The sequence below is a fragment of the Girardinichthys multiradiatus genome, chromosome 12 (genome assembly GCF_021462225.1).
Source record: "Girardinichthys multiradiatus isolate DD_20200921_A chromosome 12, DD_fGirMul_XY1, whole genome shotgun sequence".
NCBI classification, from domain to species: Eukaryota; Metazoa; Chordata; class Actinopteri; order Cyprinodontiformes; family Goodeidae; genus Girardinichthys; species Girardinichthys multiradiatus.
This window is the reverse complement of record NC_061805.1, coordinates 2,231,898-2,238,220: the sequence shown is the minus strand read 5'-3', so window position 1 is coordinate 2,238,220 and position 6,323 is coordinate 2,231,898. Positions and strand designations below refer to the sequence as shown.

The following is a 6,323-nucleotide window of genomic DNA, read 5'->3' as shown; positions in this document are numbered from 1 at the left end:
CGCCATAGTTTTTGTGATGCGTCCAATGGCCCAAGAATTTCTTGGTGCGGTCTCGTCGACGATTAGTACGACATCACCAATGGCAAAGTTCCTCTGAGTCTTGTTCCACTTCTGTCGCTCCTGCAACGTAGTGAGGTATTCTTTCACCCACCTTTTCCAGAACAGGTCCACAATATATTGGGCTTGTCTCCATCGCCTTCGAATATACAGGTCCTCCTTTTTGAATAAACCTGGCGGCAGCATAGGTTTACCTTTTAATTGGAGCAAATGATTTGGAGTAAGAGCCTCAAAGTCATTGGGATCATCAGAAGAAGGTGTGATTGGACGGTCATTTAATATAGCCTCCGCTTCACAAAAAACTGTATGCAAAGCTTCGTCATCTAGAACTTGTTCCTTTGTAACAGTACAATACTCTCTTTACTTCTTGCACCAGGCGCTCCCATACTTCTCTATGATGGGCCCCGTGGGGCGGGTTAAAAATCCACTTTATGCCGTCCAGTGCTAAACCTTTCTGAATTTTACTTTGCTTTAGCTCCAATACGGCTTGCTTTAACTCACGATTTGAGCTGACGAAGTTGGCTCCATTGTCCGATCAAATTTCCTTAACTGGTCCTCTGCGGGAGATGAATCTCCTGATAGCATGTATGCAGGAATCTGTGTCAAGGGAATGTGCCACCTCAAGGTGCACTGCACGACAAGTTAGGCATGTGAAGAGAACTCCATACCTTTTAACAACACTTCTTCCTCTTTTCACTTCTATTGGTCCAAAGTAATCAGCACCAACATAAGCAAATGGTGGAAGACCAACTGCGATTCTGTCAATAGGAAGATCCGACATTTTATGTTCACCTGGCTTTTGTCGTTGTCTTTGACACACCATGCAGTCTCTGATGATCCTTCTAGCTGCTGCATTAGCATGAGGGATCCAGTACTGGCGGCGAAGGGTTGAAAGCATGTGATGTCTTCCTCTGTGTCCAACCTTTTCATGTATATGCTGAAGAATGAGCTTTGAAACATGACTTTCTTTAGGCAGAATTGCAGGATGTTTTGTTTCCTCAGGTAATGTTGCTTTGCTCAGTCTGCCACCCACTCTCAACACACCATCAATAACAACTGGATCAAGCTTGTACAGATGACTTGATTTTTTCACAGTACCTGAGCTCAAGGCAGCCATTTCATCGCTATAATGTTTTCTCTGCGTAAACGTCAAGATAGCTTTCTCAGCCATAGATAGATCCTCAGTTGTAAGCTGAGCACTCCATTTATTTTCCTGTTTAGCACATATTTGACTTCCACAGTGTGTATCCAGGAACTTCTGTTTTTTCTTCGTTTGCAGTTTTTCTTTTAGTTTCAGGATCCATGCTACACATTTTTTTAGCTATGTCCAACCGGAAAAGTACATTAGCATTTCTGTAGTGGGACACACTTCTTTCAACACAGTTGCACAAGCCAGAACCTGCTCTTTAACTTCTGGATCAGCTTCCAAATTAACAGGTATTTCTTTCAACACTGCTGGCCATTGGACCTCGGGCTTGGTGAGAAATTCTGGACCACTGATCCAGGTGAAACATTTTAGGAAAGGGCCAACCTTCATAACTCGAGAGGCTGCATCAGCTGGATTCAACTTTGAGCTAATGTATCTCCACTGACTGTCTTTTGAAAGTTCACGAATGATGGAAACTCTATTAGCTACATAGGTTTTAAACCGTGTGGTTGTGTTCGCGATATACTGCAGTACAGTTGTGCTGTCACACCAGAAATCTTATTCGCCCAGATTGAGTCTAAGCTGAGCTGATAGCATTTTGTCCAAGCGCACTGCTAAAACTGCAGCAGCAAGTTCAAGTCGTGGTATGGTAAAGAATATGTATTTTGAACTTATGAAAATTACACCTGTTTAAAAAAAATCTGAGTAATTGTCCATTTATGTCAGAAGACCAGTTTTGACTGAAATTATTCCAGTTTCTTTTATCATTCCTTGTTTCACACGACACAATGAAGTGGTAAAAAAAAAGAATGAGTACACTGTTTATTACTATATCCAGAGCTGTCTTCACCAGATCTGAGTTCTCCTGCTGCATGAAAGAAACCTGTAGCAGCAACAAGAAAAATTATTTCAAGAGATCTAAAGAAAATGTAATGAAGCTTCTTTTTTAAGCTTCTTTAGTGCCTCATGTTTTGTGGCAGTTTAGCTAAATCAAATACTCTTGTAAGTAAGGAGTCAGACTTAATTAATCCAGATATTTTATTATGGGGTCTGGAATAAAACTCAAACATTGTTACATTGTAAATGTTATCTGTACAATTTTACATATTTGAATTAGTCATGTCTGACAGTATGTTTCTTTACAGCTTATGCAATTGTTAGCTAAGTTAGGCCGAGGTTTCAATTTTTAGTATTTGCTGTTAAAGTACAATTGAAAGTTACAGAAAATATATTTATATATTTTCCAGTATTTTCTAAATGTCATATTGATTCTAAGCATGTGTGTTTCTCATCCACCAATAATCCACTGCATAATGGATTCAGTCTGTTTTGAAGAAATGTACTGGTTTCTAATGTTATAAATAGAAAGTATACAATGCAGTGCAGTGGTCGGTGAACAGAAGATATCCAATTTTTGTTTCTGCATTTCCTCAACAATTAGCACTTGTTTTATCTCTACACCCTAGATGACTCTTGTTATTTTTGATACCACAAGAGCAATAGTGTTAATTTTTTACACTGTCACTGATGTATAATACAGGGTTGTATTAGATCGAGTTTCTGTTTTTAAAGATTGGCTCATTCTAATGGCCATGTTGTTGGGATTAGCAAGAAAATTTTTCTTGTAAAATGCTGCTAATAAAAGTTACTTTAAAATAAAATTCTATCATGGTTTTTAATATGTTGATCTAGCTCCTTATCCATTTCAACAGGCGTCAAATCTATCCCCTTACCTCCGGCTTTTAATATGTGTTGGCTGTAAATGAAAGAAAAATTTAAGATGTGGCTTGGCTTTCATTGACCAAATTAAAGTCTGTGATCAGCTAATTTAATTGAGAGAAATATTTAACTTTACAAGATAATGAATAACCCTAAGGTAAATCATTTATTGTGAGAAAATGAAGAGAATGGAATCAGAATTCAAAGGAACTCAGTAACAGTGCTGAATGCCATTTATTTGTCTTTAACATGTCATTAGAAAAAGTTAGATACACATTTGATAATTGCAAATGGTTTCAGACTTAATGGGACAATAACTTGGAACTTCTTTTGGGCACTGTTTTGTCACATAGGTGCAGGGATGCCCTGGGAAACCCTGAAGAGGCTTGATAACAAGCTATTCATTTTATTCAGGTATGATGGAGAAGGGATCCACCTAAAAGATGAAGGACAGTAGCTCTCGAGGGTTGAACTTGCCCCTCCTCCCCGAGTTAATGCATGGGTAATTTGCTGATACACACAAGGCTTACAATTATCGATCTGGAAATAGTAAGAAAAAAAGTTGGCAACGGATAGCTAGTGAGTTTATACTTCACAAATGCCTGGCAACGAAACAGTGATGTTTATATTTAATGGAAGGCAGGTTTACAAATTTTATAATATCCTTTTTGCTGTACTCGTACTGCCATTTCATTCACATTTCACACATACATTGTCATTGGATTTCATTTAACAATACAGAATTGTGTTAGAAGAAAAAATACATTTGTTCATGCAGCTGAAAGCATAGCTAGTTAGAAGAATTTGTTACAAAACTGATGATCACATCACACTATCTATATTTGACAAGTAAGAAATGAGCATTGCTACTTCTAATGACTGAGTGTAAAAGTAAAAAAAACTATATATTTGGACAAGATGTCAACCAAACATTTTTTTACTTTGATCAGTACAATGGTAGCTGAAAGACTAAACTCATATCAAAACACTGCATTTACATTATACCAGTAATAACCATTAATATTCTGACAGAATGACGTAAAAAATGACGTTTGCTTGCCCCCAAAATGTCTTTCATTTGATACAAAGCAAGAATAACTGCATATAGGGTACCTGTAAGACATGACAACTACTCACCTAATCAAGATAAACAGAAACACTGTTTTTTCTCTTTTTGACTACAGAAATTTCTTAAACACTTTGGAGTATTTTTTCTCTTAACCTTATATACAGATCAGCAGCAACAAGTGGATCTCTTGGGGCATTCCATTCATTTTCTACCATAAGCAGACAACAAAGTTCAAACACTGTTTCATCGCAGGGATATTGGCCTTTTGGTGTACACTCTTCCATGCACACAATGATCTCCTCCATGAAAACAGGTTTCAGTCTATCCTCAGCCCTGTGCAGCTCTGGAAAAGAATACATCACTACTGGTCGACCCGATTATGCACCACCACTTGGCCTGTTTTTGTGTGAGTTCCATGTGTGCACAACGTCATCAAGTTCATCCTGCATAAAAACAGCACAGTGTAAATGTATAAAACAGATAATGGAACAATAACTTTTCCCAAGGTTGGGGCTTATTAAGTAATTAATACAAAAAGAAAGTGACCTCTAATACCAAGCACAACAACAATATAGCACTTTCAGCAAACAGCACATGCACACAGAGAGGTGCAACACTTTAAACTGTATGATCCCTAATTTCATATGTAGCATTAACTTACTGATAAAACAGCTTTCTGAAACCAGACCCAAGGGAGCACTGGGGAACAGACTCCCTACTAATTTAAAACATTTGGCAATAAAAACAAATTTGCCCCATGCACATGTGCTGAGAAAGTTGTAGTTATGTCTAATGATAAAATAAATTCCATCAAATTATTAAAATGAAAATAAACTCATTTTATTCACAAAAGACCTTTTGATATTTCTAAAAACAGAACATTTACATGTTCAACATTTGAAACAGACATTACAGAGCATGTGTACACCCTTTTACCTAAATAAGGTTAAGAAAGCAGAATTGGATAAGATTTTTGTTCAAAAAGTCTCCAGTGAAGTGACCATCATCCTGAAAGGTTTGAAATAAGCTCATCCAAAACTGTGCACTCTGTTTGCAGAGGGTATCCCACCACCCTTCTATGCGTTGGTTGGCTGTACTTCTTCCATAAACGAAACCTTTATCCCCTGCAAAACTGTCTGTGTGGTTTCTCCGCAGAAACGTCTGCATTTGTTCGACACATCTATTTTCTGTGCCTCTGTCAGCACGTATCCTCTCTGGACATCCATTGATGCATGAAACTGTTTTCAGAAAATAACTTGCAATCAATTTAGGGTCATTGTTTGTGACATAAGCCTCCATCCATAAAACATAGCGGCTAAAACCGTCTATGCAGCCACTAATAGCAATGCCATAGAGTTTTAGTTTATCGTAGCCATCCATGTGCCAAAGTCCATTTGGTCCTTTGCAGTTGTACTGACGTCTTCTCAATCGGTCCACACCTTGTGGGTCAACCAATTTAATTATGTGTCTTACAGTATCTTGTGACACCACAATTCCACATTGAACTGCACGAAGATGTAGCCAACGATAACCTTGCATCTGACCACTGGTCATGATTTCTTGTTGGACAAAGACCATCACTTCTTCCAGGTCTGACTGATTCTTCCTTCTGAACAGCCCAAGTCTTTTACAAATTATCTTTAGAGTTCGAACACTTATTATAGTCTGATGACTGTGTGCTAAAATTGCAAGTATTTCTTTGTTACTGAAAGAAAGTCTGAAGTACAGTCTGACTAGGTCATCCAAATCTGACATTTCAGGAACTGTGTCTCTCACTCTGAGAGGGGAACTCTTGGCAGAAGACCCTGTTTTCTTTTTGAGAGTGGTTGTTTGCTTTTGCAGAAATTGAAGAGGGCAATTCGGTCTCCATAGGAAGGGATGTAATTTGCCAGAGTTGCATCATCCATCAGTGCTATGACATCCTAGTCAATCTGCACAAAAACAGACAGAAAACACAATTACTTTTTTTCAAAGTCTTCCCTGCAAATCAGTGTTAAGATCATCCTTATGCCAATAGGAAAATACTGACTTAAATAGCATAACAGCTATATACTGTTTTAGGGAGACATACAATGGTGAAAGAAGGAGCTAAAGCATAGCCTTTCAGTAAATGGACCATCCTCTACTTTATTTAAAAATGAAAGGATTGGATTGATTATCATGTGGGTACAATAACACCGATTCATTAATATACAGTCTAATAAAGGGTATTACACATAGAACACACAATGAAACATTATATATCATTATTTGGAACAGCAATTGGATCATCCATCCATCCATCCATCACATCATTTTGCGTTTCCATTGGTTGTGCGAACAACATCACAT

General features: G+C 37.8%; 1 long non-coding RNA gene across 1 annotated transcript; it reads right to left on the bottom strand.

Annotated features, from left to right (window-relative positions):
• Window positions 1-3,134: 3,134 nt before the first annotated feature.
• On the bottom strand, window positions 3,135-5,890 carry LOC124878540. The gene is made up of 2 exons (XR_007040819.1): window positions 5,769-5,890; window positions 3,135-4,435 (listed from the first exon to the last, which is right to left on the bottom strand). It is a non-coding gene; the product is annotated as an uncharacterized LOC124878540 (long non-coding RNA).
• Window positions 5,891-6,323: the final 433 nt, after the last annotated feature.